This window comes from Sciurus vulgaris, assembly GCF_902686455.1.
Source record: "Sciurus vulgaris genome assembly, chromosome: 1".
Classification (NCBI taxonomy): domain Eukaryota; kingdom Metazoa; phylum Chordata; class Mammalia; order Rodentia; family Sciuridae; genus Sciurus; species Sciurus vulgaris.
In genome coordinates, this window is record NC_136461.1 from 146648393 (window position 1) to 146665821 (window position 17429).

The 17429-nt window shown below is 39.6% G+C and overlaps 1 protein-coding gene across 3 annotated transcripts in view; it reads left to right on the plus strand.

The window, feature by feature from the left end:
- The window catches only part of SULF1 (sulfatase 1), a 168761-nt gene that overhangs the window by 12908 nt on the left and 138424 nt on the right, over positions 1 to 17429 (plus strand). For 2 of the 3 annotated variants that reach the window (XM_079110985.1, XM_079110982.1), the window contains exon 1: positions 15295 to 15604. The exons of the other annotated variant lie outside the window; for it this stretch is intronic. The gene's annotated coding sequence lies outside the window, so the exon portion shown is untranslated. Of the gene's footprint in view, positions 1 to 15294; positions 15605 to 17429 lie in introns of those variants that run through there. 3 annotated transcript variants of the gene reach the window in all.

Below are 17429 nucleotides of genomic sequence, written 5' to 3' on the forward strand. Positions count from 1 at the left end.
AAATACAAAAAAAGGGCTGGGGATGTGGTTCAGTGGTTAGGCAGCTCTGGTACCAAAAACAAAACAAAACAACAACAACAACAAAAAAAAAAAAAAAAAAAAAACATTAAAGCAGAAGCTGAGTGCGTTTTAAACCTCTGATTTTATTAATTATAGCTTTAAAGAAGAATCCAGCATATGTTGTAGTCCTTCATTGCACATTCACAATTTGAATGGTCAAAGAACTGGGATAGAAAATTGCATTTTAGTCATTGAGCAATTTTAGGAAACGAAGCAGCAGCAAATCAACAGCTACACCAGGCATTCTTTTGACAATGTGGAAGTCACTATCTCAGTCAGTTTCTCTGGTTCAAATTTTTTCCCCATCTTCTGCCCACATCGCTCTCCAGAGCTGCAGTACAGCCAGCTGGATTCCATCCAGAATCAGATTCAAATAGACAATAGGCCAACTAGAATTCCCATCTTCCTTGATTAGATGTGAAATTGTATAGCAAGGTGTCACTCACATGCCAGTCACTTGAGATTCTATGTTATCAATTAATTTCTCTTGAGAGCTAAACTGGAGAGATTGTGACAATTCTGTTTTGAAGGGCCTTTAAAATTATAGCCAAACCAGAATTTCAGGGACAGGGCTAGATACATAGACCTGTCCAATATCTCTTGCATTGCATGAATTAAAATACCCTGTAAAAACCACAGTGAATCATATTGGTTTGTTTGTTTGTTTTCTTTTTTTTTGAAATGAGATATGATTTTATTTGTTTCTGTTTTGTCACAGTCTTTTGTCCTTTTTTCTTTTTCTTTTTTAAAAAGTTTTGGTACCAGGGATCAAACCTAGGGGCCCTTAACTACTGACCCACATTCCCAGCCCTTTTTTATTTTTTATTTTGAGACAGGGTCTTGCTAAGTTGCTTAGGACCTTGCTCAGTTGGTTAGGATCTCACTAAGTTGCTGAAGCTGGCTTTGAACTTGGTGATCCACCTGCCTCAGTTTCCCAGGTAGCTGAGTTTATAAGTGTGCTCGATTTATTATAAAAATTCTTTGTTTAGGAATGGAATTCTCCTGTGCAGGACAATTAGCAAGTGAGATGAGAGGCTTTAAATTAATTACTTTAAATTATCACACATTCTGTCAAATACACGGAATCTTATGTGTGGTTTGTTAAGTAATTGAGAATTTGGGGTTCCAGGAAAGGCCCATAAGATGCCATAGAATCACAGAATCTTAGAGGTATACCTTAGATTTATTTATTTTGTGATTGCTGGTGGTCAAACTCAGGGCCTAGGGATGCCAGGGAAATAAATGCTCTATCACTGAGTCACATCCACAAAACTCATTCTTACCTGAGAGACTTCTACAACTCCGGTTTTATCAAAAAGCCCAAGTCAATGAATTTCTCCTTGGGCCTACAGTGAGTTCATGTATCAATTTTGCATTAGGACCCAACAGGAACATGCAGAGATGAGCTCAGCCCTCCTTTTGCCCATGGACTCCCTTGCTGAGTGCTCTGGTGAGCAGAGAGCACCATAAGGAATGATAGAGACTGGACCAAATGCAAGAAAAAGGATTTATTTTTCAGATGTGTCCCTTGTGGAAAATCCATTCCAACAGAAATAACTAGCACTGTTGCTATGGAGGATCTGAAAGTACACAGCTTTATTATAGAGAACTTTCTTCGTAATGGCATTTTTAAAATCAAGACTGAAAGAATACTGCCCAAATGCTGATGACAGTATTAACCATTGTCCTTTAAAACATTTTCCCTTGAGCTAAATCATTGGAATTTGTAATATTTGGGTATGTAAATTGGAGATGCCATTTCTGCACACAAGAAAACTGAATCTGAGAGAGATATTGCCATTTGCAAGTACTAGTGTTTAGAAGTCATGACTTTTGGAGGAAGGGGTTCTGGGAATCCAGGGCTACATTGGTGCTAAGCAGGTGCTGTACTAAGCTACACCTCCAGCCCCTGAACTCGTGACTTCTGTCCCCTACTTATCTGCTCCATACTCCAAGGTTTCCAGATACATCAATATTAGGGAAATCTATTGCATTGGAATAACTGAACTCCCCTCAATAACATCACTTCCCTGGGAAATAAGTATTTGAAATAATTCCTCAGGTCCTGGAATTTTTCCAAGAGAAGTGTAAGAGCAAAATTCTTTGTAGCTTAATAAATTACATGAGGGCATGTACAATTATGTATCTATATAATTTACATTTAAAGTTGATTTATTTGTAAAGGAAGTCAAATTAATCATTATGGATTATAAATATATTTCATACTCATTAACTCCCATTTTTCATTTTGTGCTAAGGAAACACATCTTCATAATTCAAAATAAACAAATTAATTTAGAACACATAAAATGTGGTTTTGACTTTTTGAAAAATAGTTTTGTTTTTCAAACATGTTCTAGATTTGCTTTTTGTTGCTTTCAGAATCTAAAGGAAGCCATTATGATTTTCAGAGCAATGAAAGAAATATGTCACAGGGAAAAGAACGTTTTTGTTCATATTTTTAGGTTATTGGTCATATTTCAATCCACTGGAAAATGTGATTGCAAATCTGGTTAGAATTATAGAAATATCAGGCTTACCAGTATTACAACTTCTGATGAAAGGGTGAATTCTTTTGGGACTGTGAAGATAATGTGACAGAATAATAATCTATTTTTTGTACAGCTAAACCTTATTACAGTGAATGCAGAAAAAGGGTTCTATGAAGTTATTTCTTTGGTCCAGGAGAGTACTTTGTACCATTTTTTGACTAAGCCTCTACATTGAATACTTCTATTAAAAATGCATCCCTATTCCTATTTGTATCTCATTTATTGTCTATACTGAAAATAAAGCATGCCATTTTCATTATTTAAAGGCAGCACCAGAAGAAGTAAAGCTGAGCTCTTACTAAACCCTTTATAGCTCTATTGTTCTGCTGTTGAGCATCAGCTGATCTTTACTTTCTATAATCTTTTCTCAAATAGGGTCATAATCCACACATGCACACGCACACAAAACCACATAAAAAGACAAACTGTTAAAATCAAGTGAAAAGTTGCATTAAAAAACACAAGTCCTTGCAGGAGGAGAAACACACTCAACAGTGTGACACACAGCGTGGAAGCAGCTTTTTTCTCTCCCATTGCAGAGATAAATTTGGCATTATTTGTTGGCTTGTATGGAAACGGACAATGGACTTTCTTAGTTTCTGCTCTATTTCAATTTGTAAGTCCTTAGGAATTTTATGTGATTTGTTTCCCCCATAGTTTATGAAATGTGCATCTTTTAATTTTATATAACAATTTATTCTTTATACTCTTTAAAGTGCTTTTAGACATTTTAGTTGATTTTTGACCTTAGGCAGCATGTCACTTAACCACCTCTGCCCATTTTGAAGAATAAGAAGTAAAGCCACAGTCTCAGTACTATATGCCAAAATATTAATATTTAGCCATACAAGATCATGTGTGCATATTACTCAGTTTTTTGTGGGGGGATATTTTATTCTCTCTCTCTCCCCTCCCCACCCCCGCACAATACACAGATTATAATAGTTCGACTTAAGATCTTTATGTTATGGTGGTGTGGTACATATATTACCATTCTTTTTTCACTATTCAATAAATCATGTGATTGTCAACACTGTATAAAATTGGCTTTGGGTTACATGCTTTTGCTGTACTGTAAATGTACATTTAATGTTCTGAGCATATTTAAGGTAGGTTAGTAAGCTGTGATGTTCAATAGGTTAGATGTAGCAAATGCATTTTCTGTTTGTGATAGTTTTGGTTTCCAATGGATTTATCAATCCATAACCCCATCCTATGTGGATGGGCTTCTGCACATGAGAAAGAAATTGATAAATCTTGAGGAAGCACTGGGTAATGAAATCAACCAAATGACACTCTGTTTATGTACAACTATAACCACAATGAATCCCACTTGTTCATATAATCATAATGCACTAATTTAAAAAAATACAATAACAATAAAAGAGAGACCAGTAGAGTAGAGCAAGGTGATGGGGGAGTGAGAAGGGGAGGTAATGGGGAATGGGATTGATTAGATTATGTGCATACAAGAATATGGCATCATGAATCCCACTATTGTGCATAATTATAATGCACCAATTAAAAACCATAAAGCAAGCAATTGGGGCAGATTGTTAACTGTAGATGAATCTGAATAACTGATATGCAAACGTTCTTTCTACTATTCTTGCAACTTTTCAGTAAGTTTAAAACTTTTCAAATACATTTGTTTTAAGAAACACAGGCACAGGGAATTGAATAATTTTCATGTAAAAGAAGAGCTGATTTAAGTGAAGAACTAGAATCCAGGTCTTTTGTTTCTTCAGACTTCCCTGTAATCTATTTCTGTTAACCATAAAGTAATTTGCACTTAGGAATTTACAAACCACTATCACACTGTTTGCCAATTGGTTATAATCAGTACCTTAGCCCAGGGAAATCACATAATCATGATTTATTTTTTTAAGTTATTTATTTATTTATTTTCATGAAGTGGGGTCTCACTTTATTTATACGTTAAATGAATGTTCCAGGTTGACTAGGATTTTCTGAGCTTAAGTGATCTTCCCACCTCTGCTACAGGCATGTGCCCCTGTGCCTGAATTTTCATTGTTACAATTTAATAATAGTCTTTTTTTACCCATTGTGAATCATTTTCACCAACACTGTTTTTTTTATTTGATCTTCGTAATGTTTCAGATAAAAAGGAAACAAGACATAGATTATTGGACCCATTTTATAGATTACGAAGTAGACTGTGAAGGTTACTTCTACCATTAATGTTCATACCTACTAAATGGCACAGTCTAGACAGACACCCATGTCCAAAATTCCAGAACCAGTACTCTTTCCAATATATACCTCCTCCAGCCTCTGGGTACTGCGGATTGAACCCAGGGGCACTCTACCACTGGGCTGCAACCCCCAGCTATTTATTTATTTATTTGTTTTTTTATTTAGAGACAAGTTTTTGCCAAGTTGCCCAGGCTGGCCTCAAACTTGCAATCCTCCTTCCTCAGCCTCTTGAGTAGCTGGGGGATTATAAGTCCAGGACCAGCCCCCCCTCCACCTTCAGCCCATCCCACCCAACCACACCCCATCCCTGCTCCAATATATTCTTTTAACATTCCAATGCCTTTTCCTATTCCTAATAACCATATCTAAAACTTTAGAACTCATGTTATATTTGGCAATAGAAAAATACCATTTTCTCAAAGAACCAAACAAAATGCCAGAAAAATGCTCATGTTTTACTTACTAATGTCTTCTATAATAACAGCTAAGGTTTACTAAATATCTACCTAACCTTGTGTAAGTGCTCTGCATGCATTATCTAATTTAATTTTTTCAATATCTCTATGACATAGAATTCTCAAGGTTACAAATAAGGAAATAGGCTGTGGGAGCTTGACTAACTCGGACAAAGTTATGCACTTGTAAGAGTCAACACTGAACATGGACCCAGGCAACCCGACTCCTGGCCCCTGCATTAACCATAGTCTTCATTCTACATCCCCCGATTTTTTCAGGGGGAGGGGGCGTACCAGGGATCAAACTCAGGGGCACTCAACCACTGAGCCACATCCCCAGGCCTTTTTTTGTATTTTATTTAGAGATAGGGTCTTACTGAGTTGCTTCGCACCTTGCTTTTGCTGAGGCTGGCTTTGAACTCTAAGTCTCCTACCTTAGCCTCCCCAGCTGCTGCGATTACAGGTGTGTACCAACTTGCCTGGCCCATCCCTCGATTTTGAAGTTTATTTATTTATTTATTTTTGGTGATAGGAATTTAACCCAGAGCTTTGTGCATGCTGGACACACACTGCATTACTAACTACACCCCAATTCTCTCCCCTCTATTTTTTTTTTTTAAGCTCAACTGATACTTTAACCAATTTATTTTCAATATATTTAGTAATTTTTTAATGCTACAATTAAGAAAATTCTTTCTATGAACACCATTTGTAAGGAAAAAATATGTGTATGGAAAAGCAGGTTTCCCCATGTTATCTGTGTCAGTAGCAACCCTGGCACACACTAACCAGTCAATTGATGTTTGTTAAATGAATGAATGATGTTTCAAGTTCTCTATTAAAAAGGTTTTTAAGACATGATGATCTAAATACTTAAATAGGAGACTGAAAAGTTAATTTGGCTCAATTTGTCAAACCTCTGCTTGATAGTAAAGCTCCGTTTCAAAGCCAGGAAAAAAGAGAGAAAAAGAGAGAGAGAGAAAAACAAATTTCACTTTTAAGTGATTTCTAAAGTCAGCCTTTAGAAAGTTAAACCACTCTGTCAATCATTTGCAGAAGTGGCCTTTGATTATCTAGATAACTCCTTTTCGACTATAATCACTTGTCCATTTGATAAAAAAGTGATGTCCAGGCTCACTGCTGGTTGAATTTTATAATTTTTCCCTTTGCTATAATGAGTTAGGCTAAAAAGAAGGGAAGGTTCTGGAAAAGACTTGGTTCCTAGACAGGGTAGAACCACCTGACAAGTCATTTCCTAGGGTCCCAGCTGCAGCTCACTGAGCAGCAACTCAGGAAGGGACGGGTCAGAGGGAAGACACGCTCTTGAGGGAGCAGTGGGGAACATCTTTCCAGCTCTCTTCTTCCTCATTCAGCAGTTCTTTGCGCCTTCTTCCCACTCCAAAGTTTCCCATCATGTTCATTTGGATACATGTTCCCTCAAAAAGGAATGCTTATGTTACCAATGCAATGCTGGACCCTCTTCAGAGGCAGAGACCCTCCAGGTGAAGTCTTTTCCCTCTTCAGGTTCTTGAAGTCAGTTAAGGAAACCCAATTTGAACATCAACAGCACAAGCTTCAATGACTGAAGAATGGAGCGGAGGAAGTCTAGGTCACAAATCAACTTCTTAATCCACTGAGGGCGAGGAGAGAGGGATGTGGAGCCACAGATCCAGGGCAGCAAAATTTAGAGAGAGGCATATTCATCAGGTTTTAGGGAGAGTGGAGTTTCCTAGGAATCTAGACACTGCCTGCTTTCTTTCCTTACCCAGTCCTTCCTGGTTGCTATCATGGTGATTGCAAACTGTCATGGTGCTGGTGTGTGTCATCTGGCGTGCAGACGGTAATAAAGAGGAGTTTGGGCCTACTTAGAGCTGGCTGGTTTTCATGACGAGGGTCATCTAGCAGCTAGGTGTCCTGCTCCCAAGATTGAGCACAGTGGGGTGAGCCAGGCTGTGTTGATACTATACTGGGTAACAGTCCAGCAGAGGACCACATTCACCTAGCTCCCTTCCTCCTTGGGTAATGCCAGCTTTGTCCTGCCACACATATTCCATTATAGCACACAGACACTTTAGGTGCATGGCCTGCTTAACTTCATCGCAATGTAAGGGAATTACATGTGCAAGCTGCATTTACTGGAGTCAGTCTCACCTCAGGGTTCAGGTTACTCAGCTTGGCATAGTTGAAGTGACTCCTTTCAGGTGCTGCCCCTTATCACTCCCTTTTCTGTCCATCACGCTTGCCTCAGGTTCTGGCCTTAGACTCAGCTGCTTCTTACTAATACACCTTTCACTCCCAGACATGGTTTCCTTACATATTCTGCAGACTGAGGCTTTTTTTTTTTTTTTTTTCTGTCTAAGTCTCAGCACATCCTTATCAGCATCTCCGAAATTGTAACCTCTGCACTTGTTCATGTCCAGGGTCTCGGCCCAGATACCTGCTCTTCTTCTCCACCCTCTCTGCCCAGTCAATGCTCCATGGCTTTTCCCCACTTCTGCTCTTTGGCATCCCTGACTGTATTTGCAATCTATACTTTGAAATTGCTTGCACAAAGTTGACTCACCACATGCTCAATTTCTTGTATGATGTTCATTTTTTCTCTTTTTCTAATGCACTAGTTTCTAGCATAAAGTTATAAAGAGGGCAAGGGATAGAGCTCAGTGGTCAGAACTCTTGCCTAGCAATGCACAGGGCCCTGGGTTTGATCTGAAGATTTATAACCTCTACACTTTGAGTTTACCTGATCCTCTGAATGACAGTTGTCTCCAAGTCTAAAGATGCAACAACAACATTCAGGTTATTACTGATTACCAATCACCTTCTTTTTAAAGAGATCCTTATTGATTTACAAACACACACACACGGAGATATAAATATATCTGTTTCTTTTTGCAGTGCTGGGGATGGATCACAAGGTATTGCACATGCTAAGCAGGTACTCTGCCACAGAGTTACACCCCCAGCCCATGCCTTTGTATTTTTGTATTTAAACAGAAAAACCTAAGCAACTGTTAGGACTGCCCCTTAGCTAATGCTCCCTTGGGAGGGAATATGTTTTTTGTTCACTCGAGCAAGTAATGCTGAACTCATACTCTAAAAGTTCTTGGAAAAGGGAGAAAAGGAGTGATACTGAATCACTACCACAGGATGGACACTGCCATTCACCTTCAGACTTTGTTGCTCCTGTGCTAGTCATTCTAGTTACAAGTATAGGAACTAGACTAAAGATAACTTCTACACCTTTAAAGTTGGGATTTGCACCCAAGTCAATTTGCCTCCAGAAATTCATGCAGTACCTCAAAAGAAAGTTTCCTACAAAGGCTTAATAGTACAATTCAGTCATCAGTTACATGGAGGTGGTTTACATTTTCCTGCAATTTACACCTTTTTTTCCCCTAGACTAATGAAATTTCTTACACCAGCAAAGTGCTTCTTCCCATAATTTACTAGTTGTTTTTTTTTTTTTTTTTTTTTTGGTGAAGAGCTACAAGAAGTTTCACTATGAAGCTGGCGAGGAAGAGAAGACTAAGATTCCAATAAAAACTTGTTAACTGGTGTGCAACAGCAAGCCTATTAAGAGAGGACCGACTCTCCCGCAGAACACACAGAACAGTCTATATATTGCTTAAGTGCCAGGCCAAGGGCTCACCTCTCCTAGACTTGTCCCTTGGGTGCAGGTCCAAGCTAGCCTTGTGAGGACTGGAAAAAGACCTCATGGAAAACACAGCTATTCATTTAGAAACGAGGCATCAGGATAAACATACTCACAATGGTTTGGATGATATTATTCTGTTGTTCTGAATAAGCAAGACATGCATATTCACTTGATTTACATGTTCCTGCTTAAATCAATTGCCGAAATTCTTAGTAAATATGAAAGGAATTTATCAAATAAACGTGTTATCTCTTCCTCCAGTAGTATGTCAGATCACTTCTTGAAAGATTCTTTCCATATCCATCTTCAGTTCAGACTGACTTTTAACCAACTTGAATCTCCATACCATCATTACGAAGCTACAGTAAGCGAATTTATTCAGTTAATTTGCATCAGTGTAAATAATTTTTCCTGACAGATTATTTCCGTACTAAGCATCAAGTACTTTTTAATGCTAGGCAGGTTATTGCTGAGAATAAATGATTTCACATTTCTCATAAAGATGCCAGTCATTAAGAATATTAACACACATTCCTTCCCCTTGGATGGAAAGAAGCTGTCATTTTAGCAATGTTGCTGCATCAGCCTTTCTATTGTCAAACACAATAAATGATGAGAAAATCAATTTACTCTTTAGAATTAGTCAAGTGAGGAATCCTTTGAAGTGTGTGTGTGGGGGGGCAGGGTTTTGCCTGGATTCTAGAATCACATAAAAGCGAGTACTGTATGTATGTTGGAAAAATGTTGTGAAATTTAATGAGGACTATTTGTTGCCATAAGATCTTCCAGACAGACTATCTCTGAAAAAGAATTCCCTAGTCCTAAAATAGAGGCTTGATGAGCAACAGATGTGGCTTAAATGAACCCTTGTTCAACTGAACCAAGAATATATTTTGATTTGTTGGAGGCACAATCCAGAAGACAGGGGAAATCACACCGCGCTAGTGTTGAAGGTGGTTGTGGTGTTTGCATGCATTTATTCCATAAGTTTTGTCTTACTAGGCAGAATGCAAATGAACTTTTAATACTTCCTAATGTTTGGAGGTTTTCCCACATGCTGCTTATAGAACAATTTACATTTATGCTCTGTAGTCTAAGAACGTGTGGAGGAAAGCATTTCAATGGCTAGTCACAACCTTGAGTGATCTATGCCCTGGCAAAGATTTGCAAGTTCCACAACTCAGTTTCTCCACCCATAAAGAGAAGATTAGATCGTTGTTCAAGAATGACAAGTATTTCATATTTAGAAATGACTAAATAATGAAGTGCCTGGATTCTATAGAAATGCCAAGGAGAAAAGAAGATTAATTTCAAACCAAAGTCTAGTACAAACATGACCTTCCTATTGTAAATCTCATGAACAGGAAAAGAAATTACATCTCAAGCTTTGTAACTCGGACTGAGAATTTAGAAATATATTAATATAAGGATGTTTCAGATGGAAATAAAAGATCTGTTTATTATAATCTCTTGTCTGCAGAAATGAGAAAAATTCTTTCTGCTACATTTTCCTGAAAGAATGCAGTTAGCAGAGATTTAAATGACAGGAATGGAAGGTCATCTTTTTATTCCTTTGCCTTTAGGCGAGGCTGTAGTTAAGCCATCTCTGGAAAGACAAGAGTGCTATTGCTCCCAAAAATCTCTAGGTGAGAATGACAAAAATTAAAAAGAGCAGATGGCAAAGCTCAGGGGCCTTGAAATTAATAAAGGTCAGTTCTTACTGACATAATTTCAGTTAAAATTCATTTATATTTGCACATAGCTTGACACTTAGCAAAACTCCAAAGGATGGGCTATTTGGCACTAGCTCTCTGTAAAAATTCCATTTAGTATTAGTATTAATGTCTGGTCATTGTTTTGTTTGACTCCTCTTCACTCTGTGCTGGAGGAGAGTGTCCCACCCCAGGGCTCTGGAGATGGAGGAACACTGGAATTCAAAGCTGGACAGATAAGATCGATAGCAGTTTTATTAGTCACATGTACTTATTGTAGCCCAGAGGAGGAGGATTCAGGGCCACAAAGTGAGTAGACTCTGGAACATGGAACAGAATGAACCAATAAGGATTGTGGGAGGCATGTTACATTGTGAGAACAGGATGAGGTATCTCCTCATTCCCAGGGGAGGATGGAATTGGTTTGTTTGAAGAATTGCATAGAGAAGTTGGGTTGAGGAACAGGTAGAGTGTGGTCCAGTGACAGGGAAATGACCCAGGTGCCTTTTCCACTGGAGGGGCTACTTATCAGGTAAAAGCAGAGGAACTCACAGTTAGGCCTCTAGGGCTCAATAATGCTCAGAGATGTCAAGGCAATGCATAAAATTTAGGCCTTACAAGCTCAGTTGCCCATATAATCCACGTGGGCTTGCATGATGTTCCCTCAGCCATTCCTATTCTCAATGAATAACCTTTCCCACACCTGTCATGTCTCGTGTGAAGTGTCACTTTTGACTGAATTGATAAATATGAGGGTTTAAGTGGTTTTCCTAGTGAGCACGCTCTCAGGTCATATAATTAGCTCAATGATTCATGCAGAAGCATCCTTTGCTTCTCATTTTGATTTGAATGAAGAGAGGAGAGCCTTCAATCATCCAAAATACATTTTTAACTCCACTTGATTTTAATCTGTCACAAGGTAAATGTTGACCAACTTCAGACTTACAGGCAATGGGCTGAAAAAAAATAGTCTAGTTTGCCAGTATGAAGGTATTCCCACTTTCCACTTTCAAGGATAATGCGGTCAAGACAGAGAGAGTTTAGACTTTTTCTAGCCTCTCTCACTTTCCCTATAATTTAACAAGTAGGGAAATAATACAAGGTGTGGGGGAGGGAGGCAGTAGTTTCAGGTAGAGGCTAGACATCTAAAGTAGACATGTAGGTTTGTCACTCTTAGTTATAAAGTCTTGAGCAAGTCATTTAGTCTCTCTGGACTCCAAGTTTAATTATTTAAAAATCTATGTTGCCCAGACCGGCCTCGCACTCCTGAACTCAGAGATCCTCCTGCCTCAGCCTTCTGTGTAGCAGCAACTATAGGTGTACATCACTGTGCCCAGCCTAAGTTAAATGTTTTGTACTAGCAAAACACTTGTTTCAAATGAAATCTATAGTCACGGTAAACAGATGGAAATAATGTTTCCTGGTATGAAGTAGATCCCAAGCTCAACGGCCTAGCTTCTCCCTCACAGTTGCCCCCTTCCCACAAAAAGTCAAGTTTCCTAAAGTACCTCCTGGAATACCTAGCATCCTTGGGACTCTGTTTGATAACCAGAAGATGAGTTAATACTGGAAAGATTCCAGCTTTCAGGAGAATGAAAAAACTACAGACTATAGATTCGGACAGATATACATTTTCTGTCACTCTGTAAGTTGTTGGACCAGTGTTATAATTTGGAGTGTGTGTGTGTGTGTGTGTGTGTGTGTGTGTGTGTGTGTAGTTGGGATTGAACGGGGCTTCATGCATGGTAGCCGAGTGCTCTACCACTAAGGTGCATCTATAGTCCTTGGTGTATATGTGTATTATTATGTTTGTTTTTGGTTGCTTTTTATTCTTGAGGTAGGGTCTAGCTAAGTTACCAAGTGTGGCCTCAAACTTGCAATTCTCCTGCCTCAGTTTCCTGAGTAACTGGGATTACAGGTGCCTGCCCCATGCCCAGCATAGCTTGGATCTTAAATATCCTCTAAAGGCCCATTTGCTAAAGGCTTGATTGCCAGTGTGTGATGCTATAGGGAGGTAATACTACCTTCAGGGGTTGGGGACTGATGGAAGAAAGTTAGGCCATTGGGGCAGGGAGTATCTTGAAGGGAATACTGGGATGCCAGCTCCTTTCTTGTCTCTCTGTTTCCTGGCCACCATAAGGTAAGAAGCTGCTCTACCACACCCTTCCTGCCATGGTGTTGTTCCTTACCACAGGTCTAAAAGCAACCAAAGACTGAAAACTTCAAACTGTGAGCTAAAATAAAACTTTCCTCCCTATAAATTGTTTATCTTGGGTATTATGTCACAGAGACGGAAGGCTGACACATTATCCTACTTGATTTTCTATATGTAAAAATAAAAATAGTTCTATTTTAGAATATTGCTGGGTAAAGAATGCATGTAGGGTATGGTTCAGTGGTAGAGTGCTTGCCTAGCATACACCAAGCCCTGATTTGATCTCCTGCCACACACACACACACACACACACACACACACACACACACATGAATGCATGAAAAGCACCTAGCCTAGTGCCTGAAACTTGTAGAGATAAATGGTAGCTGTAATAAAGGTTATGGCTCTGACCTGAGCAAAACAGAATAAGGGAAGAGCCTCTACTTGAACTTCTAAATTGCAAAGAGACCTCTGTCATTCCTGAAGTCAAACCCTCAAGAACTTGAGGCTGAAATTCTTTAGAACCTGAATTGTTTTTGATTGTTCCAAATTAGCGGAGGCGGGAAAATTCTTCTAATTCACTGAACATTCTGTATGCATGGGAAAGCGTGCGCTGTGTAGACACACCCCAAGTCTTTTAAATGACACCATGGCCAATCCAACCCGCACAGATGGAATTTAAAGCATGTTGCTTTTACCAAAGAAAAACAGAGGAAATGTCATCAAGAACACTTTTTACAAAGCCACAAGAAATTCAGTACCTGACAGATCCTGTTCCATATTTCACCCTATATCATAAAACAATTCGCCAGAGAGCTGTTGCTCATTTGTTGAGGGACTGTGGTGATGGCCCACATTCTTTCAAAAGTGGAAGAGTTCCCTCATACATGCATCCCGAAGTGTGTGATTTCTGAAAATCTCACTTTGTCTTGTATAAAGTTCCACTTTATATAGGTCTTCTAGTATACGGTAGGAGAACCTCCACACATGCCAGCAGTTAAACTTGTCCTAAAGGAAACCTACTTAAGTTTAGATATTCCCCTCTACATTTCCTAAAAGCTTGCTTTGCGTGTGTGTGTGTGTGTGTACGTGCGCCTCTCTCTCTCTCTCTCTCTCTCTCTCTCTCTCTCTGAGCTGGGGATTGAAACCAGGGCCATGTGCTAGGCAAGTGCTCTACCACTGAGCCATTGAGCTATTTTTTTTAACTTCTGAAAAGTTTCAAACATTTCACAAAATTTGGGTGGTAACACAAACCTTCATGAACCTATTGCACACCACCAACAACCATAAATACTTTACCATTCATGCGATGGTGGTTGTCACCTAAGCACACAAGGTGATGGCCCAGGTAAGATTGGGTCATCTGTCAGTTAATTCAATAATCACTCACTAAGCCCCTGCTTTTCTCAGCCCCCTGACCCAGGCCACCCAGGGAGAACAGTGCGAGGCCCCAACTTATGAAGACAGACAACCCTTGAGGAACAACAGAAAACACAGTGTTAACAGAAGAGGGGAAGCTGGGATTTGAACTGAGCCTGGGAGAGAGTAGCAGAGAGGCCATTCCCTGCTTTAGAGGGTGGATGTGAGTAAGGATAGGAAATGGAGGAACTCAAAGGTCATCTTTAGAGAATGATTCATATTCTAATGTGCTGGGGATAGGTGACGCTGGAGGGCGGGATGGGAAGTGGGAAATTAGTGTGGAGACAAAAATTGTGGGCTTTAAATGCTAGGATGAGGAACTTCTTTACATACCGGGGAGCAGTGCCAGGGGCAGGGCAGGATAATAATAAATCTTAAGAAAATATGAGTAGCAAGTTGGTGGGGGGTGGGGGGGGGCGGGGTTGGTAGCAGGGAAGCTTGGTGCTCACAGTAAATCGGAACTTCCTCAGATGACCCAGTCTGGGGCAAAAAGCCCTCCGGCTCCGGTTTATTGCTCCCACTGAGAAGAGAGCAGCAGAGACCCAGAGAGGATTAAAATAGAGGATTCCGCAAAGCAGAGGGAACTCCTTGCAAACCATCCTTAGGAAAACAAGAGGCCAGGAATAAAGAGAGGTACGGAGCACCTGGTGCGAGGTGCTTCTAAGGAAGATCAGTGTTTACTAAGCACTTGGTGTCTGGAACGCCTGGCTTTCCAAATACCACATCTTCCTCATCCACTCCATCCTGCCTCTGGCCGCTACTGTGCAGGGCGCCCCGGGAGCCGGAACCGCACGCCTGGAAACCTTGACTCCCTCCCGCCCCCGCCTCCCTCGCCGCCGTCCGGCCAGCTGCAGCGCAGTTTGTTTGCGGAGGTTTTGCATACACATATTGAGTTGCCTTTTTTTTTTTTTTTTTTTTTTTTTTTCTTCCAGTCAGTTCAGCAGTGAGTGTCCCGAAATTCACCCGCAGTGTAACTTCTGCCTCTGCTCCTCCTCTTCTTGGAACTGCCTTTTGTTTGTCTGGCAGCGTTGGTTCTATGGGGGTGTGTGATGATAATAATACGCGGGCTTATATAACCCTCAGCATCTTGCAAGCACTTCGCAGACAGTCCCTAATGAATCTTGGGGCCGGTGTCAGGTCGGGCAGCTCTATCTGCAAATAGGAAACCCGAGGCACAGAGGCCAGGAGGGAGGGCAGTGAGGATCAGAGGCCAGGCCTTCCTGGCTCCCAGCGTTCCTCGGAGGTCAGGGCAGATAAGGAACCATGAGTCTCCCCTCCACGATGAGGAAGGAAGTCCCGCTGCCACCTTATCTCTGCTCCTCTGCCTCCTCCCTGTTCCCAGAGCTTTTTCTCTAGAGAAGATTCTGAAGGCGGCTTTTGTAAGTATGATGCTCTACTTTTGCTTTAAAAAGAAGAGGACAAACTTTTCTTCCTGCCCTTGTGCATTTCATGTTATTTAGATGATGGAAAATGTATTTCTGGCCAAAGTCCTCATCCAAGTTGGTCCCTCCTAAGGATAATAGGAGGGAAAGAGGTTTCTGTCGATAATTCATTTAAGAAAAGAGCACTCAGGCGAGGGTATTAAATTGGCCACTTTCAGGGCATTGTGGTCATGTCTGGCTGTACACACACACACACCTCCTAGAGAACAGTCCTGGTTATTTACCTGGCTTGTTAGGCTCTGAGAAATGATGCAGCAACTTTGATCTTCAGTTTCTCTGCCTTGAGTACTAACAACTTCTGCTAAATACAACTGTTGAAAGTTTCTTTTCACACTATGAAATAAATCCCATCTTTCATTGCAGGCTTGAAACTTGCACTGGTTTGTGTAAACTGTACAAAACACTGCAACTATAGTGGACATGTTCATTTTATTAAATTTTTCACTGCATGGCTGAAGGGTTTAATAATAAGGGAACACTAACTTCTTAAGCACTGGCAAAACCCAAAGTCCCTTTATTAAACTGTGTTTCTGTAAAGAATGCTGCATTCACATGGAGTTCTTCTCAGGGGTGTTGCTTGTGGCTTTGAGAATTTGCCTTTCAACAAAGGTGGATTTAAAACTTTAGGATAACACTAAGAAAGATACAACTTCCAAACCTGTAGAAAGAATGATTTTTCTAATTGAACAAGCCAAAAAGGTAAAATTCTATTTGTGGTAATTGTATTATTTGCATTTACGAAAGCATGATTATAATTTGCTCTACTATGAAATATAGAAAAATGGGAAATATAAATTGGTAACAACATATAAAAGGAAGTCCTTTACTTTAATATCTTAGGTACTACAATTAATCCACTGTGCTTATCCTTATCTTTAAACAGATGGGAAACCCATATATAATGTGTACATACTAGCGTGTGTACATATACATTATCTTAAATTCTTACAGTTGTTGTTTCTATCTAGTACTCAGAGTTTTACATGATAATAATCAAAGTGAACCAAATGGAGAAATTTCATATGAAAGTTCAGATTGCAATAGAGCTATTTTTCATTATTTATTTAAAACTGTGGGAAACATTATAAAAGTATAGTTCTCTGCTTTTAAGATTCTCTTTAAACAACCTTTCTACTTCCAATTATCTGTGGCTCCCAAGAAATTCTAATGCATAATTAAAGTTAAAAATTAGACTGGATCCTAGTTGCTTTAACCCCTAAATTTTAAAGTCATCTGTCAACACTAAAGTCTGCAGCTAATTTGATGACAAAGATCACAGGATCTCAACATTAGCCTCAAAGGCATAGTCAATCACAGTAGAAAGAACACAAACTTTGATAAGATCCGGATTTAAGGCTTAGTTTGGCCATTACCTGGTTATAGGACCAGCAGCAAGATCTTCAAGATTTTCAACCTCAGGCTTCACATTTATGAAATAAGAGCAATACCACTTACCCCAAGGAGAAGACTGTTGGATAGACTAACATATGTGAAATATCTATCACAGAGTATGAAAATAGCAGTGGTGTAGTTCAGTTCATTTCAGGGCCTTTTCATTTACTCTTAACATTTTAATTCCTTCATTTAGTTCATTCATTTATTGATCATCTACTCTGGATTACATGCTGTTCTTAGCATTAATGATACAAGGATGAATAAGATTAATGTCCTCCTCTGGGAGACTTCACAGTCTAAAGAGACAGACCAAAACCACAGATCATTTTCATAGCAGTATAATACCTGTGAAAAGTATAGCTTGTTA